Source organism: Pristis pectinata, chromosome 7 (genome assembly GCF_009764475.1).
Source record: "Pristis pectinata isolate sPriPec2 chromosome 7, sPriPec2.1.pri, whole genome shotgun sequence".
NCBI lineage: Eukaryota > Metazoa > Chordata > Chondrichthyes > Rhinopristiformes > Pristidae > Pristis > Pristis pectinata.
The window spans coordinates 70,288,413-70,310,736 of NC_067411.1; the positions used below are offsets into that span (position 1 = coordinate 70,288,413).

Genomic DNA, 22,324 nt, shown 5'->3' on the forward strand with positions numbered 1-22,324 from the left:
GCTGATGTATTGAAAAGATCTCAATTGTGATTATGAAGATTTTTTTGGTACCTTAAGTTTCATGCAGGATTCACATGAATGTTGTGAGGACACGGGAGGTGAGATACTAAATTAAAGCTGCTACTTGTGTAAAGCCAGAGGTATAAAATTGAATTGGATTAAAAGTGGCAAAAGGGATTACACATCTGTTTTCAACTTTTATGTAGAAGTACCAGGCCCCTGTTTGTGGAAAAATGCTTAATGATGGATGCTGTCTTCTTGAGGCACAGCCTCTTGAAGATGTCCTCGATGGTGGGGAGGGTTGTACCTATGATGGAGCTGACTGAGTCTGCAAGTCTCTGCAGCCTCTTGCGATCCTGTGCATTGGAGCCTCTATGGCAGGCTGTGATCCAACCTGTCAGAATGCTCTCCACTGTACATCTGTAGAAATTTGCAAGAGTGGTGACATAGCTAATTTCCTCAAACTCCTACTGAAGTAGAGCCACTGGCATGCCTTCTTCGTGATTGCATCAATGTGTTGGGCCCACGATAGATCCTCCTGAGATGTTGATGCCCAGCAATTTGAAGCTGCTCACCCTTTCCACCGCTGACCCCTCAATGAGGACTGGTGTGTGCTCTCCTGACTTCCCCTTCCTGAAGTCCATAATCAATTCCTTGGTCTTACTGACGTTGAGTGCGAGGTTGTTGTTGCGACACCACTCAACCAGCTGATCTGTCTCACTCCCGTAAGCCTCCTCGTCGCCATCTGAAATTTTACCAACAACAGTGGTTTCATCTACGAATTTACAGATAGCATTTAAGCTGTGCTTAGCCATGCAGTCATGAGTGTAGGGAGAATAGAGTAGTGGGCTAAGCACATATCCTTGAAGTGCGCCTCTGTTGATTGTCACCGAGGAGGAGGCCATGAGTTTGCCTGAAATGTTTTTAATTTGCATCAGGCTTCTGTGGTTGCTGTGTCATGTAAAGCTTCAGGAGCTGAATGGTAATACATATTTATTCCCTTTTTCCTACTTCAGAATCTGGCCGGTATCTCTGGACATTATATTGGAAGGAAAGGTGTGGTTTGTTACACACAACCATTTCAAAAGTCAAATTATTGTAAGAATGAGAACTCCCTAATTTCTTTTAGTTGAAGGGAAAGCTGGTCTTTTTGAAATGTAGCACAGTCACTTGTTAGTTTTTAAGGAAGTTTGAAATACCCAAGCAATATATCAGGGAGGAGTGGTGTGAGGATGTGCCAGGAAAAAAAAACCCTCCACCACCAAGAAAAACCCATATACTCTGTTTGTGTTTGTTAATGTTCTTCAAGTAAGCACTGGGACCCCTTGAGCCTGACTCAAAGTGAAGAGGGGAGTGGTAGTTTTATTCATTGACAAAGGGAGAGAGAACAGAAATGCAGAAATTCAAAAGGCTGTTTCATGGTGTGGCCTCCTGCAATTTTAAACCATAGACGTCACGTGCCAAGAGCAAAGTAATTCGGGCACTTAATTGCTTTTGATTACCAGGTGTGGGTGGGTATATGTATGCTGGAATGCTTGTATTAATCCAGCAACATTCAACATACAAGAGAACCCTGTAATTATGGGTTGTAAGTAGAAAACAGGATTATTTCTCTACTATCACTAGTAGAATCATAGCTACATAGCACGGAAGCAGGCCCTTTGGCCCAGCTCGTCCATTCTGACCAAGATGCCTTCCAGTGCTAGTCCCATTGCCTGCATTTGTCTATATCCCTTTGAACCTTTTCTTATCCATGAATTTGCCTGAATGCCTTTAAAATGTTTTAATTGTACCAGCCTCTACCACTTTCTCTGGCAGTTGTTCCATATCATCCACAACCTTCTGTGTGAAAAATTTGTTCCTCAGGCCCTCTTTTTAAATCTTGCCCCTCTCACCTTAAACCTATGCCTTCTGGTTTTAGACTCCTCTAGCCTGGGAAGAAGACTGTGACCATCCATCTTATCTACGCCCTTCAAGACCTTTCACCTTATTGTCTACCTGCACTGCACTTTCTCTGTAGATGTTACACTTTACTCTGCATTCTGTTATTGTTTTACCCTGTACTACCTCAGTGCACTGTGTAATGAATTGATCTGTATGAACGGTGTGCAAGACGAGCTTTTTACTGTAACTTGGTACATGTGACAATTCCAATTCACCCCTCAGCCTCTTTCTCCCCAGGGAAAACAGTCCCAGCCTATGCAATCTTTCCTTATAACTCAAGTTCCAGCACCATCCTTGTGAAAGTTTTCTGCACCCTCTAACTTAATCACATCCTTTAGTATGGCAACTAGAACCGCATAACTTCATATGAAGTTTTTAAACAAAAAAGTTTATAAAGCAGCCACTTTTGATTGCAGAGCAGTTTAAAAATTGAATCCCTACCCTGTACAGATTAAAAATGGGCTGCTGGTTCTGTTGTGTCAGTGTGCAGAGAGTTATGACTTTCACATGCCCCAACATTTAGTTTTGAGCAATATCTTGAAACCAAAGATTTTTTGACAGACTGGGCATTAAGCTTGTATAAAAACAGTTCTAAAATTTTTGTTCTTTGCTAGTAAAGTTGATTTGAATTGTAGCTCCAGCATTCCTTTGCATGTTCTCATTTGGTGTTAACGAAGATGCAGAGATGAACGTTGCATGTTTAGCAACCGGAACCAGTTCAACACAGAAGGAGGTCATTGAGCCTTCTCTAGTTCTCTCAGCCCAATTCTCTGGCTATTCCCCTGCAGCGCAGTAATCTTGTATCAAAATTCCCCTTTTTTGAAATTGAAGATTGATTAAATCTGCTTCCACTACTTACTTTATTTCAATCTTGTTTTAGACCAAAATGAACCAATCTATTCTCCAAGTCGTGGGGTTTTGTACGAATGGGTTAGGTTAGTTGTCATTCAGCACAAAGCTAAGGCAAAAAAAAAGGACTTGGCATGGGATTTCCTGAAAATTGATCCAACTTTAATTGGTTCCTATGCTGTGAACAATGATGAAGACTGAATATGACAAACTTATTTCAAGAAATTGTAATTAATACAGAAGAACACTAATGTATTTCTCAAATTTTGTCATGTGAACTACCTATTTCAATTAGTATTTTAAATGCTAGGTAAAACCCTATAGATATTTAAAGAGAGAGTTTTCATTTGTAGCACTTTTCACATCCCTCAGATAACCCAAGGGGTTTTGTAGTCTGTGGAGGACTACTTTGAAGCATTACAACTATGTAATACAGAGAAGAGTGGTAGTTTTTCAACCCATTAGAGAAAAGAAAAGATTAAATACTTAACATTTGGCTATTACTGATCCCCTTACTCCAAAATAATACTCTAATAATTTGAAGATGGTATGGAAAATCACCTTTCCCATAGGCCATTGCCAGTGGTTTTCTTCTGGTTAGATCCCAGAAAGAGTGTTGGTTAATTCAGCTTATTTCCTTTCTCCCACGACCTGAGTAGTTACCTCTGAGCTAAAATTCTGCAATGTAATGCTTTTTTCATACACTGCAAACAGTAAATAGTCCAGAAAAAAATAACCCTTACTGTGCATGATGCATTAAAATGGTCCTCCCAAGTTATTGTGTTTGCCTTGAGGTATCTTGACATCACACGAGTAATTACAGTATTAAAAATACTCAGTAACTTTTTTCATTTTGTACACAATGATCACCTTGGGAATTAAAATTCTCTAGGTGACAAATTGGGATCATCCACAATTCTATTTCTTCACTGAGTACTGACATTGTGACAAAACTACCAACCTGGGAAAGAAGTAATATCTCAGCAGATTAATGGTACAATAAGAATCTAGAATGTAGGACAGGAAACTGTGGGGCAGGGGGGAATAGGCAGCTACCTTTTCTTGTAGTCCAATGGCATATTTTGTTTCAGTTGGGAGGTAAAATTAGGTGGGTATATTTTTTCCCTTGTGGTGAAATGCTTTTCATTTCCTTGTATCGTCTGAATTTGATTTTTGTATAATTAGAGTTTCTTCTTTTTGAGCACTTCTCAAGTTTGCCTTCTCCAGCTACCAACTTCACCCTGGATATTTAGGCTTTTCTGTTGGAATATGTATAATATTTTTGCCTGCAGTTTATAGTGTTTGGGACAAAGTTTCTTTTGGGGGATTTTCCATTCCTTTTGTAGGTCTCTACTGTCACAGAGATTGAATATGATCTTCATTCAACTGGTATTTTCAAGTAATTTTCATCCTCCACAAGTCTTTTATATGTGTGCTTTGCTTTTGATAACTGCTTCTTTGCACCAGCCATTGAATACTACTTTCCCTCTTCGCATCACTGCAGTTATTTCCTTTTTAATTCCTACTTTATTTGTATATTTTTGATCTGTCCGAGCATCACTCGTTACTATCAGTCTTGCAGCCACTTGTCTGTAATGGCCACTAGATCAAACTCCCCTCTAATTTATCTCTGTAATGCTTCATGCATTCAGATGAAAAATCTTTCATTCTGACATTAACATATTATCCTACTTTGGCTTTGTATGATCGTCCTGCTGTGATTGTGCTACATCCTGTCACAATCCCCTTTTTGTTAACCTGTGTCACTACACTGTGCTGCTACTTTCTCTGTAACTCTAAATGTCCACTTTCTCTCTGTTTCATCCCTGCCCCATCTTCTGGTACATGTCTGTGAAGGCATTTCCATTTTGGGGATTCAGCCCTTCTTGCCTTATTAGTTGCCATGGTTTTGCAAACCACAGGAAACCAGGCTGCACAGGTTTAGAAAGGGAAAGTTTGTCAAAATGGAAAATTACAGTCCCCTAAAGGAAGGGGGGAAAATATTCAGCAACATGACAGCTTCTTGTGTTTGGCATACACACCACTGAGAAAACAGAAGTTGTGGTTTTTAAGGTGAATTGGATTCCTATTTCAGACTTTTAACACCTTAGCTCACCACTTGTTTTTGGAAGCTAAAAATTATTCCATAATCTAAATGTGTCCAGCATGATACGAGGACAACATGATCATTCTTCATCAGAAAGATTTGGTAATGTGTTTTATGGGCTGTTTATCTTCTAAGGCAACAGAATCAGGATTGGTTGGCAGTTATCGGATTAGTTGGCAGCTATCAGATTGGAAAGCAGTGGACTCTTTTCCACACTCATCCCAGCTTCTCAAGATCATTGAAGCATATTGCCTTGGCAGAGATTAGCACAGAATGCATACTGTACCTGGGATCTTATTGGATCCAATGGGAGGGTTTGTTGAGCTGTTGATTTTACAATTCAGTGCATCAGATTGGTGCATGATTGCAATCCAAGATCAAAGAACACTGCTTCAAAGTTAAGTGATGGTGAAGTGAATACAATAAAAATCACTCATAAATCTGTTAATCTATATAAATATTCCTATTTGTGCATTCGCAAGATGTGTGCATTTAACTTATTTAAAGGATTTTTTTCCTACAAAATCAAATCAGAAGATGCTCAAACTGCTCCCAGAGATGACCTACATTTTTATATTTAAGTCTTTGTTTCATAAAAAATTTTAATCACATTGGTTGAATTTTGTCTTCAAATTGCTGTACTGGAAGAGGTTGCAGAATAGGAGGGGGAAAATATTCTTTGAGCTGTTAAGATAATTTTTCTGTCGGTCTGCTATGCTCTTCCAGATAGACACACCTCTTGGTTCTCCCTTTCACATATATTGGGCAGTAAAAAGCATTTGATCATCTGAATCTGTTTGAAGTGTTAATCAGTACAGCGTAAATTGATCTTTCTGTAAATTTATTCCACATTTTGCCAACTACAGTTGGGTCAGAACTACCTTCAGTTGTTTTAGATAATGTTAATATTAAAGCTGTATTCTCTGCTCAAATCCAAAGCACAATAAGCTGTGAATATTTAAATTGCCCATGCCTCTAAGCATTTTAAAGGATTTCTTGTGATTTAATAAATTGACGAATCTTCTTGGGTCATCACAATTTTTTGGACATCTGCTGTTTTAAGAGCACTACCTGTTTTTGTGAATTTTGTTTTTCCAAAGTCCACCCCTAGTTATACATCTCTGCCTTTTAAAAGAATCATCGCACTCCAGCAGAACCATGGCATTAAAGCAACCATTTCACCTTTTTGTTTGTGGCCCCAGTCACAAGGACCAGCACCCTCCAGTATCTCCAGTTTCACAAGCAGGCACTGTTCATATAACAACCTGAACACTGTGGATGCTAAACTTGTTTTCAGGAGTCACCCTAATCCCTTGGGACCAATTGCCTCCAGAAGTAATTACTGCATTGGTGCAGGTGTGAACAAAAGTGAATTTTAGTTTTTAAGATGACATTACCCTCATCTTGGCATTTGACATGGGAACATCCTGCAGCTGAAGCAACAGAGAAATCAGTGGGAAATTTGAGAGAAGCTCTTCATTTGCTGGAGTCATAACAATAACAAAGGAAGATGGTTGTGGTTGTTGGAGGCCAATCATCTCAGTATATCATTGTCAGAGCAGTAGCCTAGAACTAGCCATTTTCAGTTGTTTTGTCAGTGACCTTCCTATCAAACTCAGAAGTGAGAGCCACTGGTGCAGTGTGCGGAGTTCGCACATTCTCCCTGTAACTGTGAGAGTTTGCCCATGGTGTGCTGGTTTCCTCTAATATTCCCATAGAGTGCAGGTTGGTAGGTTAATTGACCTTTGTAAATCACCCTTGGTGTAGGTGGCTGGTAGGAGTGTTAATGTGTATGTTTGAAGGAGTAAGTTGCAGGGAAATACATGTGGGAATGGGACTTTCCTAAGAGCTGGCATAGATTCGATGGGCCAAATGACCAAGTCAAGGGTCATAAGGAAACCTTCTCTGGTGTCTGCCCAGTGTTGAGTTCCGATTACAGCTCCTCACAAATGATGCAGCAACTATAGACAAGATTCAGGCTTGGCAAGCAATACATGTGCCAAACAAATACCAGAAAAGTCAAAGTCCAAAAGGAAGTCTTGTCATCTTAACATATGGGATCATTGCTAACCAGAATCTTAAGTGGAGCAACCCTACAAAGAACAATGAGAAATTGGGTATTCTATGGCAAGTGACTTGCCTCTTGACCTCCCAACAGCTTCTTATCATCTAGAAATTTGCCATTACACACTTGGATAAGGGCATTTCATCATTACTCAGGACATAGCCTGTCAGGCTCCCCTTCCATCACCTCAGACACTTCCACTCTCTCCCTCTGCACTCTGGCAACTTGCTAAGTTCTCTTGATAAAACACTCTTACAATATCAGTCAGTTAAAAAAGGGACAAGGGCGATTTGGGCCATCTCCTTCCTAAGTTGTATGCTGCCCTGATTTGAAAAATAAATACCCTTCATTATTATTATTATTGGGTCAAAATTCTGGAATGTGGCATCAATGTAACAAATAAAACTATTATGTGGGCTGCAGCCAGTTTAGGTGGTGGCTGAGTGTCATTTTTGAGGGATGGACGATAAGTGTTAACCTTGCCGGCAGGGCCATTGTTCCAAGATTGAAAATGAATAAGAAATAACAGAAAAGGCACAACTGAAATAAAAAGTGTATTTTTGTCATTTGTGTCATTCCATTGAAGCAATATTACAGTAAGATTGCAAAAGAGAAATCTTTGGATACTTACCAATTAAATGTTTGCAACATTGACTTGGATTGGAGTGACATGCAAGCAAAGATGACTTCTTTCTAAAGAACATTTCTGGATGAGCTTGGTTTTTGCAACAATCCTAGAGTTTTGTTATCACTTTTACTGAAACCAACTTTTTATTTACAGATATTTTAAAGTGCATTTAAATTTGTTAACTCCCTGGTTTCCGTTGATTTAATTTTCACTGAATTATTAGAAGGGGTCTCAGGATTATTAGTCTTGTAATAGAACTTCTCATTAGAGAGTCATGGTGATGCTGTATGTGTGATAAAGGCTACTTTTAACGTCAGAGAAGTGTGTCTGGTGATGTTCTCACATCTGACTTTATGGTAAGATTGCTGATTAAAGCAACTGAAAATGGCTGGATATAGGGCAGTGTTATGACAAGCCTCTGCAATGATGGCCTGGAGCTGATTTAATTGGCCTCCCAACACCCATAACCAATAGTCAGTGTGAACAGAAAATGTTTCTGAAGCTAGCAAAAAGTGAGCATTGCTTTCAAAACAAAAATCTGGCATGGGCACTAAAAAGCAAATAACTGAGAATAACAAGTGAAAACATGCAATTCCATGAATTTTATGGCTTAACCTACAGTATATACAGTCCTCCTTCACTGGAATTAAAAAGCAGAAGTAGTACATGACCCTAAAGTTTGAGGCAAAGAATTGGTGATAGATTTCTTCAGGATTCCGCAAAATTCTCTGGGGTACTAAAAAATACTAATTCTGGTTCCCTTTAAGCACCTTATGCTTTAGAGTACAATGTTAATAAAAAATGTGCAGCCAAAGTGGATTTTTAAATTGAGCAGGTCTGCTTTGCTTATCAACTTTCTTGACCTCTAGATCCAGCTGGGTGGGATGCTGTGTACCTCTAGCTGCCTGCCCTCTTAGAGGCTCACTCATCCAAACCTCTGATTTCAAACTGTTAATCACCTCCCTTTACCCTTAAGTTAAGATGACACATCTCTCCCTACACCCCAGTTAAGCTGAATGTTGGCAGGAAACACTAGTGCTTGGCATGTGTGATAGTAACAATAAATAGCTCCACAGATGGGCCTTGGTTTGTGCCAGGAACACACAAGCTGCTGACACTTCACCTCAGTGGAATACCATACTTCACCAAGCTATGTCCTGCCTTGTTAAGACTGCACAGTGGCTTGAGATACTGTTCTTTGTGAGCAAATGTGTAAGTATAAGTAATTTTATATCTGTTAGTGCTTGGAGAAAACGGTTTTCCCTTGTCAGACAGTAGTTGATTTTTGGCTAATTGCATAATTTTAACTTGCTGTTAAATGGCTGTGGGAAAAATGGGTAGGATCAAGTCAGGTGTTTGTATTATATATTGTTTTTTTTCCTCTCTGTTGACTTCATCTCAGTGGTGATGAAGTTGCAGAAATATTTGGTCTCCAAAATTGATGTGAGAATTTTGCAAATGGTGTGACACATCTTTTGAATGTTGTACTGTGTGCTCTGCTGAAAGGAAGTGAAATTTAAACTTCAGTTCCATCATCTTTTCAGATGAGTGGGTGAAGTTGTGCAATAGTGGCTTTTTGACTTCTTGTAAAATTTCTTAACCTCTCTTCCACAGCATAGGTTGTTAACAAAGCTGGGGGTGGGGGGGTTGGTGAGGCAGACCCGATCAGTAGTTTTTTTAAGATATTAAGAGATTCAAGGCATACAGGGTTAAAGCAGGAAAGTGACACTGAGGTAAAAGATCCTCTAATCTTACTAAATGGCAGAGCAGTCAAGAGAGGCCACATGGTCTACACCTGCTTCCATTTCATACCTTCCTACTTTGCTGGAGTGGACTAATTCAAGCACTAATTCAAGGACTATCCTGGTAGACTTGCCCTTGTGTTGCTGGAAATGAGAGCCAATAACACCAGTGAGAGTCCAGCGTGCCTGGACACTAGGTGAACAATGGGGCAAACAGTTCATCTCTGACCTGTGAGAATAAGGATTCAAAAAAAGGTGGAAATGACCAGGGAGAGGGTAAATTCAATGCAAAATTGAGTTCGTGGTTAAAGATTAAGGGAGAGAGAAACAAAGTAGGACTTTTTTCAAAAACAAATGCTTTAAAAGTGCAAACAATAGTTCAAAGCTGAAGGAATGAATGGCACTTCATACTTGTATATTTCCTGGCTGAGAGTTTGCTTGGCAATCATTAACAATTAACATGTAATTAACAACCCTTTAAACACTAGTTTCTTCACACTAATGTATGAACTCATAACCCTGGAAGGTTAAGGGTGAGATGTCATTTTGGAGTTACATAAATTGACCAGTATCTTAAGACAGTTTGCAGTTCGAGGTATAATTTCCTCATGACAAGTTGCTGACTGATTTGCACTCTAATAATACTCATAAACTAGCTTTATTTTGGCAGAATTTGGACTGCTGTTTCCTGCAGCACGAGACTGCCTGAGATAAGGTGTCTCTGCCAGTTCCTTGGTGTGCTATCCATTTAGACCCTTTCTCTGATCTTTCCCACATCCTTTCAAGTTTCTCCTTTTTCAGGCATAAGCTCAGTTTCATTTTGAGAGGTGAAAGAAAAACAGTTGAAAATGCTTCTGCCATCTTTTTTCTGACAAATTTATTCCAGGAAACGAATGTCTTTCTAATTTGCACAAATACTGTGTCTTGTCCTCCAGCCTTTCTCTTGTCTGATCTAGCTACATAAGTGAGCTTGTTGCAGCTGTTTCTTACTGATTTGCTCAAGTAGAAAGCAGTCATACCAAACATGGGGGAGAAATGCACGTTTGCAGTTGCCTGCATTTTCATACATGAGAAAAGAACAAGATTGCTTCATTGCTTTCAGGAAAGGATAGCTCTTAAATCTGGCAGATAATGGTAAACAGTTGGTATATTAATGATTCTGTTTGTACTGGGGGGGGAAAAGAAACTAAATCACAAATCTTTAGTTTATTTTCAGTGGAATTTTTTTAAAAAAAGTTTCTATTTAGTTTTGAACGGAAATCTCATCAATGTGGTCAGGAAAGTGCAGCACTAAATAATCTTTGCATGAGCAGGAAATGACTGCACCTGGAGAATCGCAGCATTTTACAGTATCATTTTACGGTGGTAGAGGCCCAAATACAACAAAGCAGTTAAACAAAAGGGAGAGTTTCCAGGAAACTCGTACAAATCAAGCATTGTAATTATCAACCCAAATGGCATCTGGGAATTAGAAAAGTGCACTTTGATTGCCTATTGGTATTCCTAATAGCTGGAAGTCTCCAGAGATTGTGGAAATGGAAACGTGTCATTTGTATTGACTATCCCCATGAGGTGGATTTTGCTGCTTATTTGGGCATTGTATTACCAATGCAGAAATTTCCCAACAGTTGGAATTTGATCTCTTTCATGACATAGGCTTGGATTTTTATTTTTTTTATTCTCTTTAAACCTGCCTGGTAATTACTGGGATTAAATTCAGTCCAGCAGGAATAATCTTTTTTATAACAAGTAGAACATTGTTCCCTTTAAATTATGCTTACCATTTTGCTTCACTGCAGTATTTTGAAAATATTATTGAAACTTCTTTTGGTGCTGTCGTGCATGAGGTAAGAATGAGGAAAAACTGATATCTTGCAATTTGGTTTATTTCCTCCTGAGCCACTTTTTAAAAAAAAATTCCATGGTTTAAAAAAAATCTTTTTAAACATGTGCCAGTCGTTATTTCTCTACATTTCGATGCCTCCATTGTCTCAGTCCTCCATATCTCAAATTTCCCATCTCACCAGCCTGCAGGATCTAAGCCTTTCTCTAAATCTGTCTGTTCTTGTGCTCCAACACTTATTGCTGTATTCCAGTATGTTGCCCCTCACTGTTCTGATTACTTGTTGGTCTATTCCTTTCCTCATTAAGTCAACCCTTAAAACTTACCAGTTTAACTGAACTAAAATCTCTTCCCACAGGTGCAGCCTGACCTTTTTTGAGTTTAGCGGAACATTTGGTCATCTGTTTATGTAGCTCAGTGTCAAATTTTATCTGGTTACCTGTGCAGTATTTTGAGGCGAATTAATGTGGATAAATCCCCAGGGCCTGACAAGGTGTCCCCTCGGACCTTGTGGGAGGCTAGTGCAGAAATTGCATGGGCCCTTGCAGGGATATTTAAAACGTCCTGAGCCACAGGTGAGGTGCCGGAGGACTGGAGGATAACTAATGTTGTTCTGTTGTTCAAGAAAGGCTCTAAGAATAAGCCAGGAAATTATAGGCTGGCAAGCCTGATGTCAGTCGTGGGTAAGTTATTGGAAGATATTCTAAGGGACAAGATACATAAGTATTTGGATAGACGGGGCCTGATTAAGCATCGTCAACATGGCTTTGTGTGTGGTAGGTCACGTCTAACCAATTTTGTAGAGTTTTTCAAGTCAGTTACCAAGAAGATCGATGAGGAAAAGGCAGTGGACATTGTCTACGTGGATTTTAGCAAGGCCTTTGTTTAAAGTGCTGCGTGGGAGGCTGCTCCAGAAGGTTAAGTTGCTTGGCATTCAGGATGAAGTAGCCAGTTAGATTCAACATCGGCTTAGCGGGAGAAGCCAGAGAGTGATAGTAGATGGTTGTCTTTCTGACTGGAGGCCTGTGACTAGTGGTGTGTCGCAGGGATCGGTGCTGGGTCCGTTATTGTTTATCATCTGTTACTAATGATTTAGATAATGTGGTAAACTGGATCAGCAAATTTGCAGATGACACCAAGATTGGGGGTGTAGTGGACAGCGAGGAAGGCTATCAAAGCTTGCAGCGTGATCTTGACCAGCTGGGAAAGTGGGCTGAAAAATGGCAGATGGAATTTAATGCAGACAAGTGTGAAGTGTTACACTTTGGGAGAACAAACCAGGCTAAGACTTGCACAGTGAATGGTAGGGCTCTGAGATGTGTGGTAGAACAAAGGGACCTGGGAATACAGATCCATAGTTCCTTGAAAGTGGCATCACAGGTAGATAGGGTCATAAAGAGAGCTTTTGGCACTTTGGCCTTCATAAATCAGGGCATTGAGTACAGGAGTTGGGATGTTATGTTGAAGTTGTATAAGACATTGGTGAAACCAAATTTAGAGTATTGTGTGCAGTTCTGGTCACCTACCTACAGGAAACATATCAATAAGCTTGAAAGAGTGCAGAGGAAATTTACAAGGATGGTACCAGGACTTGAGGACCTGAGTAATAGGGAAAGGTTGAATAGGTTAGGACTTTATTCCCTGGAGCACAGGAGAATGAAGGGAGATCTTATAGATGTATACAACATTGAGGGGTATAGGTAGGGTGAATCATGTAGGCTTTTTCCTCTCAGGTTGGGTGAGACCAGAACTAGAGGACATAGGTTTAGGGTGAAAGCTGAAGTATATAAAGGGAATCTGAGGGGAAACTTCTTCACTCAGAAGGTGGTGCGAGTGTGGAATGAGCTGCCAGCAGAAGTGGTAGATACAGGTTCAGTTGTAACATTTAAGACAAGTTTGGATAGATACATGGATGGGAGGGGTTTGGAGGGATAAGGTCTGGGTGGAGGTAGATGGGACTAGGCAGAAGATCAGGTCGGCATGGACTGGAAGGGCCTGTTTCTGTGCTGTAGTACTCTATGACTCTCTGATGAAGAACGAGATGTTCTGTAAAACTCAAAAAAAAAACCTGCAGATGCTAAAAATTTGAAATGTAAACAGAAAATGCTGGAAATACTTAGGTCAGCCACATCTGTAGGAAGAGAAGCAGAGTTAATGTTTCAGATTTGAAGACTCTTGATGTCTCTGATATGGTAAAACTGGGGTGATCATGGGAATAAACTGTGACTTCAGGAAAGGGGGTGGTGTACATGCACCTGTCTACATCAATGGTGCTGAGGTTGAGAGGGTTGAGAGCTTCAAGTTCCTGGGAGTGAACATCACCAACAGCCTGTCCTGGTCAAATTACTTGGATGCCATGGCCAAGAAAGCTCACCAGCGCCTCTACTTCCTCAGGAGGCTAAAGAAATTTGGTTTGTCCCCTTTGTCTCTCACCGACTTTTACCAATGCACCATAGAAAGCATCCTATCTGGATGTATCACAGCTTGGTACGGCAACTGCTCTGCCCAGGACTGCAAGAAACTGCAGAGAGTTGTGGACACGGCCCAGCGCATCAGACACCAGACTCCCCTCCTTGGACTCTGTCTTTACCTCTCGTTGTCTTGGTGAAGCAGCCAGCATAATCAAAGACCCCACCCACCCGGGACATTCTCTCTTCTCTTCTCTTCCATCGGGTAGAAGATACAGGAGCCTGAGGGCATATACCACCAGACTTAAGGACAGCTTCTACCCCACTGTGATAAGACTATTGAACGGTTCCCTTATATAATGAGATGGACTATGACCTCATGATCTACCTTGTTGTGACCTTGCACCTTATTGCACTGCACTTTCTCCGTAGCTGTGACACTTTACTCTGTACTGTTACTGTTTTTACCTGTACTACATCAATGGACTCTGTACTAACTCAATGTAACTGCACTGTGTAATAAATTGACCTGTATGGTTGGTATGCAAGACAAGTTTTTCACTATACCTCTGTACAAGTGACAATAATAAACCAATACCAATAAACCAGGCTATCTGTTCATTGAGTGAATGAGGGCAGTTAGAGGGTGAAAACATAGACAAAAGAATGTAGCAGTTGTGAAACACAGCAGAAAAATATGCCCAGCAGCTCAATGTGAGCATGTCCTCCACTTCCAGAGGAAGGTCAAAGGGAAAAAATAAACAAGTTAAACCAATACCACTGATGGATGACTGATACAGACAGAGAAATCAAGTTACCTGAAGCTGTAGGATTCAATATCGAGTCCAGAAGTCTGCTACGTGCCCAGACAGAAGGTGAGGTGTTGTTCCTCAAGCTTGTGCTGGGCCTCATTGTAACAGTGCAAGACTCCACAGACCAATCGGTCAGGGTAGGAGTGGGATGGAGAATTAAAGTGGCAGGCAACGGGAAGCTCCAAGTTGTCCCTATGGTTTGAACTTAAATGTTGAGGAGCATAAATGCTGATATACTGAGGAGGCTGTCATTTTGGATACCGATAGTGTTGGACTTCTTTCCTAGTGCAGGCACGTCGCGTAGCGGTTAGTGTAACGCTGTTACAGCACCAGCGACCTGGGTTCGATTCTGACCACTGTCCCCGTGTCTGCGTGGGTTTCCCCTGGGTGCTCCAGTTTCCTCCCACATTCCAAAGAAGTACGGGATAGAAAGTTGTGGGCATGCTATGTTGGTGCTGCAAGTGTGGCGACGCTTGCGGGCCGCCCCCAGAGCACTCTACGCAAAAGACGCATTTCTCTGTGTGCTTCGATGTACATGTGACTAATACAGATATCTAGTGGTTGTGTGGCTTATTAAAAGGAAGAAAAATGATTTTGTACTATACTTGCCAAAGCAATATTAGAAAGCACATTTGATTTCATTCTGTACTCTAAAATTCTCTCATCAGTCCCCAGCAATGAGCAGAGGTCAGTTTTTTCCTTTTGTAGAAGCAGGTTATCTTTGAGTTGTTCTCATGCACATCCCAGTGGCTAGTTATAAGGGCATTAGTGATGTCTGGGGAGCAAGCTACCTGCTTGTCCTAATATAATATTTGATCTACAGCCTGTTTGGAAAGAAGAAATAGTTTACCTCATTTGAAAGAGATGCAATTTGTATTGACAAGTCTGTATACGTTTTATCTGTATTTATTGTTCAGGGAATTGAGAACTGAGAAATTAATATTTAAAAGCTCATGAATGTGGCCCTTTATTTCCTCAATGGTTAGAAAATAGTTCAGCTAGTTCAGAATCTGTATAATGTTCTCCATGGAGCTTTTAAAGTGAAATACTTTCTACTTGTGGTGCCTGTTGCTGAGTCTGATTTGCAGTTTGTTAGGTTTAAGAATGGGAGAATTTCTCAGTCCCCTGCTTCATTGACAGGATGCATAAATGACAGTGGGCTGGATTTTGCTGGCTATTGTCAATGGTTCCAATTCGAGCTGTCAACACTCAGCCATGTAAACTGCAATAAGTCCCATCCAGGCTGTTATGCAAGTGTAGTGAAGCATGGATTTGGAAGGCTGGTGCAAGTTCCAAGACTCTTAATTTCAATGAGGATTTTAAAGCAAAAGATTAGGAAGTAAAGAAAGTGGCAAGTTCTTAGTTTATTTTTAAACTTAATTTTTTAAATGTAATATTTTTAAAAAAAATTAAGCATCTCTCATTCCAATTATGGGACATGAAGGGTCCAGGCCAAAAGAGATCTGGTCCAAGATGTTTGATGTGTTTTCTTTACTTAGCTTTTGGTATCTATCTCATTTCCTACTCTCAACTTCTGCTGTTGAATACGTGAACTCTAGTCAATTGTTGGTAACCTTTTGTCAAACATGACAGACTGGCATATCCATGTGCCTCCAATTTCAAAATGTTTGGGATGCAAACATGAGAAAACTTGCCATGATAAACAAGGTTTTGTTTGTTAAATCTTTCTTGCAGCATACACAATCCTTTCAAAAGTACGCATCAACAATATCAAACTCTGGACATGGCATTAATGTTCCTATATCAAAGGGAAAATCTTGCACTTGGTGCCCTTCATTTTAGGATGTTTCAAAGTGTTCTGCAGTCAAATGGCTTGTGTTGGAGGCATGACTGATGTGGAAAACACAATGAATAGCATCTGAATTATCTCAAATTCAGCAACTAAAATGTTGCTAAATTGAGCATCGCCCTGCCTCCTTAAATAGAAATTAAACTCATTGGGCATAGGATTTGGCTTTTCTGTTCTAAGGTTGATGACAACAATTACTTGCAGTTATTTCTATAACACCTTATACTTAGGGGGAAAAAAAAGCTCCTCTATGAAGCCCCTTGGATAACACACAAGATGTGACAACAGGATCTTTTCATGTGGGAGAACTTCCTCATCCCTTTTAGCTGCTTGTTGCATAGTTGACCACTGCGCTTTATTTTAGTGCTTGTAGAAGGGCAGTGCTTAATTTAGCAGCTTTTTAGTTGCTGAATTTGCGATGATTAGGATGCTTTTCATTGTTTCAAAATCAGTCATGCTTCCAACACAAGCATACTTGACAAATACATCTGTTTTTCATGTTTATGGAAATTCAGAGATGCATGATCTTGATGCTACTTGAACATCTGTCCCCCAGATTGGGAAGAAAAATAAAAGAATTTACAATAAAGAAGAAAACAAAGCTGTTGTACACGGAATCCTTGAGAATGAATGCTCAGAGAAAAGAGTCAAAATATAAATGGTGATGATAAGTTGGAAAATAGATAACATTCAATCCAAGAGTGAGGCAAAGAGGAAAAATAAAATTATGACAATAAGTGGTATAGGAGGGAAATACTAAGAAAGAAAATATATCAAAGACGGAACATCATTTCTAAAAGAAAAAAATCCTGGGATTAACCAGTTGAAATCAACTAACATTTGTAAGTTCTTTCGGGAAGTGCATTTGTTTTAAGGATGAATTGGCAAAAAATTAACTGATTTATTTATAAGTGATGGAATTTGTTATGAGGCAGGATGGCACCATTGGTTAGGCTAACAATATTTTTGAAGCCTGTAGCATGTTGTGAAAAGTAGTACAAGGACATCAAAGTTGGTATTAGCTATACTTTCTATGGGGTTTTCCATTGCAGAGTGGGTGCACTTGCTTGTTGAAGCACAATTAAAAGTCTTGGCTCCATTGTTGCTTCATTGCTTGTCTGTCAGATGTATTGGACTTGTGCCTACTGTATATTCTGCAAATATTTTTATGCTTTCTTGAATTTTAACGGGAACAAATACCTTCCCCCCCCCCCACCCCAAGTAGTACAAATGAATTGCAGAATAATTTGCTTGAATTTTTAAATTTTTGGAATAACTGTTTTTGTCAGATTTTTGACTTTGAATTGGTAAACTCAAAGTTAGGAAATCCCATGTTTGTGCTTTTTTTGGTAATTTCAGGAGCTTTGGAAATGATTAGGAGTCTCCTGATGTCAGATTACACAGATCATACCAGTGGTAATACCGCATGACTAATTGGTGCACAGGATCTAGGATAGTAAGTTTACACTGGCTGCTTTTTAGATATAATTAATATGTACATTAGCTTGAGGACATTTTAGTGGAAATCTGAACCAACCTGGGTGGAAAAGAGGTGGAAAGGATTTGACTAAATTGCTTTTTTTTTTGTTTTTTGATATTTCCCATTAATAAGATTTTCTTTGCTTAGGATAAAGATGAGAAATGTTTTTCTCACAGAGCGGAATTTCATAGATGCTGAACAGTGCTGATTGATTTTGGTGATCAAACAAGTTAATCAGAGTAGCAGTGGAAAATTCATGGATCTAAGCCAATATAAACTTCAGGTTCTTTTGTAGAGGACAGTCTGTTCCTTCTAGCTAAGGAAAATAGTTTGTTTGGTACAGGCAGCTCTCCAGTTTCCACTTCACTGTACGTAGGCTCATCACACTTCTGACTTATTTTGAACCTTCCATTCCTTTTAACTCTGATCTTTCTGTTTTACCATTGGTGACAGCTTTGAGCTGACTTGACTCAAGAACCCCATCTTGCTTTGCCTCGCCTCCTCTCATCACTTCTGAAGATGCTTTCTCAAAGCTTGTTGGGAAAAGTTGTGATGGAACCTTGGTGCTTGTGTTTTATACACTTGTGCCCTGACTCAGCACAGGTTGAGTATTGTCCCCAAGAATCCTCTGGTTAACGTGGCCTTACCCTAGCCCAGGTGCAGATTTGGCCATGAAGCTTCTGAAATGGCCAAAAACAATTTGCTATTTGTTTTGTTTCTTAGCCCAACAAGAGTACTGTCGTGCTGGATTTTGTGTGTTTTAGATTCTGTGCTTTTAAAATCTTGCATTATCTTAATAAATTGCAGACAAAATCTCAGTAAATGGGTATGCACAGGAAACTAAATTTGGCCACATTAAGCACATCCACATATTGCAAGTGTGCATCCTTAATGTGCATAATGTTTATTGGGAGAGGTTGCTGTACCCGTACTAGCACTTTACCCATGTCCCTGCAGGTGAAAATTATTGTAATGCTACTCTGCTATCTTCTTGGGCAGAAATACATGGTTTAGTACATGGTTCAGGAGTGCAAAATGATGAATCTTGGCCTTTTATTCCATTTAAAAATCAATTGAGCACTTGGAGTCCGAATCATACAGCAAAGAAAAAGGCCCTATGGCCCACTGTGTCCATGGTGACCATTGAATACCTACCTACACTAGTCCCATTTCCCGAGATTATACTCAACCCATAATCTTCTTGAGGTGGTTTTTCCAAGTGCTCATCTAAATTCTGCTTAAATATTAAAGTACCTGTCTCCACTAATCCCCTCAGGCACAGCATTCCAGATTTCAACAAATTTTTATTCTCAAATTCCCCCCTAAATCTCCTGCCTCTTAATTTTAAACCTATGCCCTCTGGTTATAGGCACCTGTTAAGGGGAAAAGTTACTCACCACCTACCTTCTGCATGCCCTCAATTTTGTATACCTATATCAGGTCCTGCCTCAGTCTTCTCTGCTGCAAAGAAAAATAGGCCAGTATACACGGTCGCTCATCATTGCTGAAATGCTACGTCCCTGGTGAATCTCCTCTGCACCCTCCCCAGTACAATTTCTTCCTCCTCATAGTGCGGCATTTGGAACTGCACACATTAGATCACAACTGGTGTACTGAAGTATAGTTGTACTACAACCTCCTTGCTCTTCTATCCCAGGCCAATGAAGGCTAGTATCACATATGCCTTAACCACCACCTAGACATGTGCTGCTTCCTTCAGGGATCCTTGTACACCAAGATCCCTCTCTTCCTCAGTACTTCCTAGGGTCCTATTGTTCATTATGTATATCCAAGCCTTATTAGTCCTGCTAAAACATAACACATCACGTTTTTCAGTATTAAATTTCGTCTCCCATTTCTGTTTTTCTGTCAACTCATTGATAGTGTTCCATAGTTGAAGACTATCCTTCTCATGACATACACCATTTTTTTAAAACTAATTTACTGATTCTTGCATCTTAAATTCACATCCAATACCTGTCTCCAAATATACATTAATCCTGTCTCTCAATTTATTTCCAATAATTTCCCTACTATTGACATTAGACACACCTTCCTGTAAATATCTGCTGCCCTTTTTGAATAAAAGTATTGGATTTGCTGTCCTCCAGTCATCTGGCACCTCAGCTGTGGCCAGTGAAGGTTGGAAAATTTCTGTCATATCTTCAGCAATCTCTTCTCTTGCCTCCCATAGCAGTCTAAGATGCATCTCATCAAGGCTAGGGAACTATCCATCTTTAAGACTATTTAGAGAGCTATTGTCTCTTTTTCAATAGTAATTTCTTCTAGAATTCAATGTCCTCCTCCTTGAATTCTCCATCTGCCATGGCCTTCTCAATATATGAATATTTATTAAGATCTCACCTACGTCCTCTGGTCCTACTATTAGGCCCTACTCTTTCCCTGGTTACCCTCTTGCCCTTAACGTATTTACAAAATGCTTAATAATCTTCACCACCAGTGCCATTTTGTATTCCTCTTAGTCGTCCAAATTTTTTAAGTACGCCCAACGAACACTGTGTTCCTGTAAGGCTCTGCCTGTTTTCAGTTCTCGAAACCTGCTTAAGGCTACCTTTTTTTTTCCTTTATCCAACCCTCTGGATCAGTTGACATCCAGGATTCCTTAGACTTGCTCCTGTAAAGGTGAAGGACAAGGTCAATGTGCTGGTCTTGAACATTCATTATTTGATTTATAAAGGCCTCCCATTGGTCACCTGTGGACCTGCCCACGAGTAGCTGCTTCCAGTCCATGTTGAAATCGGCTTTCCCCTAATTCAGAACTGTTAATTTCCAGTCCACCCACTTGCCTGGGATTAGTCATTGACTGTCAACAACTTTACAGAAACATAATGTTAATTAGAAGTAGGCCACTCTGCCCTTTTGTGCCTGCTTTCTGGTCTGATCTGATTTGGAAACTCCACATTGCAGTCTATGTACAGTAACTTCCCCTCCCCCCCCCCACCGGCAAGAATCTATCTACCTTTGCTTTTTTAAAAAAAATTTAAAGATTCTGCTTCCATTGTCTTCTGAGAAAAAGGGTTTCAAAAACTTATGACCCTCAGAGAGAAAAGATTGTCTCATCTGTCTTCAATGGATAACCCCTTGTTTTCAAACAGCAACACCTTGTTCCAGATTCTTCCAAAAGAGGAAAAATCCTTTCCTCATCCCTTAGGATCTGATATATTTCATTCAATTGTCATTACACTCTTCCAAATTTCAGCACATCCAAGCCTAACTTGTTCAATCTTTCCTTGTAGGACAACCTTCCCATTTCAAGTATTAGTGTAGTAAAACCTCTCTGATTTGCTCCTAACATCCTGAGCTGACATCTGAAACAGGAATCCCAATAATGCAAAGACTTCATGTCCAGCTAAATGTGTGAAGTCATTTAGTTTTTGTTGTCTTGTGCTACTGAATAAGTCGGCCAAAGGTCTGTTTTGGATCAGCTGCTGCAGGAGAATCTGAAATGCCAGTAATAGAAAATAAAAATGCAAGTTGTGCTGGGACAGTGGCCAAAAATACAATGTGAATTTTTGTAAAAAGAAATTAGATGAATGATTCTTTTAGTCATGTCCTGCTTGTAAAATGAAATACATAGAAATACAATTAAGAGTGGTCCTGTAGACATAAGAGGAGAGGTTTCCAGGATACACAAGCCCCATGTTTGGTCGTTAAAACATTTTAATTTTACGTGGTAGTGTCATGTTTTCATCGGCAGCTCTTTGGGCAGGTGTCACAGTTGTGAAAACCAGAACAAGACACTCAGCTGATGTCAGGAGCAGGTTTATCAAGAAGCTCTGGCATATTTTTAATTATTGCTGTACTTTTTAGCTCTGTAACCTGAGGATAACAGTGCTTTACAAATTCAGTTGAGTACAATGTTGTAACCAAATTCTGAAAGTGCTGATCAGCTCTTTATTGATCTTTAAGTTACAGGGTAAAATTAAGGTTTCTCATTTGGTCAGAGAATTTTTTAAGAATAGCAGAGCCTTTTAGTGGAGTCTTTTTTAATTTGAAGGGCATTTAGCAGAGCTGGGAGTTTTGACAGTGCCGGATTGTTGGTGCATTCCAGCCAGGAAGGGACAGGGCAGAGCTCGGCTCTGTAGCATTAGGGTGGGGTAGGGGTGTTGAATGGGATAGGTTTGTGCTTTAGTGATCTCTGTTCATGTTGAATTTTCTGCATATGTGATTGTTCCTGAATATGCAGCTCTCAGATGTAATGCATCTTGTAAATATTCTAAGTAATAAAACATAAGTAGTAAATTGAATTGCTAAAATCTAACATTGCTTTTTTAAAAAAAAAGAACTGATTTAGTAAGGCAAAGACACTGGTCAAGAAATTTGGTTACATTGTGCAATGTTTATGTACAGGATGTGATGGTTTTCCATTTTAAAACAGTGTGCTTGCACTATTGGGTCTTATTAGGTTGTTTAAAAAGTTTGTTTTTCATCAATTGGCATTTGGCATTTCTGATGCTGTGTTGGCCAGGTGCAGTGTTTGAGGTAGTATCTTTTGGAATGGAGTCAAGGATGCTCATGTTAAGGACAGGGTCATGGTTCTTGAAAGTGCTTCTTTCCAGTGTTTGCTGACTGCCTCTCTGACCTTGATAAGATCCACCTGTGATATTGGTTCTCA

General features: G+C 39.8%; 1 protein-coding gene across 6 annotated transcripts in view; it reads left to right on the top strand.

The window, feature by feature from the left end:
- sema4d (sema domain, immunoglobulin domain (Ig), transmembrane domain (TM) and short cytoplasmic domain, (semaphorin) 4D) overlaps positions 1 to 22,324 on the top strand; it is a 145,306-nt gene that overhangs the window by 19,936 nt on the left and 103,046 nt on the right. Inside the window, exon 1 of one of the 6 annotated variants that reach the window (XM_052019961.1) lies at positions 8,688 to 8,805. The exons of the other annotated variants lie outside the window; for them this stretch is intronic. The gene's annotated coding sequence lies outside the window, so the exon portion shown is untranslated. Of the gene's footprint in view, positions 1 to 8,687; positions 8,806 to 22,324 lie in introns of those variants that run through there. 6 annotated transcript variants of the gene reach the window in all.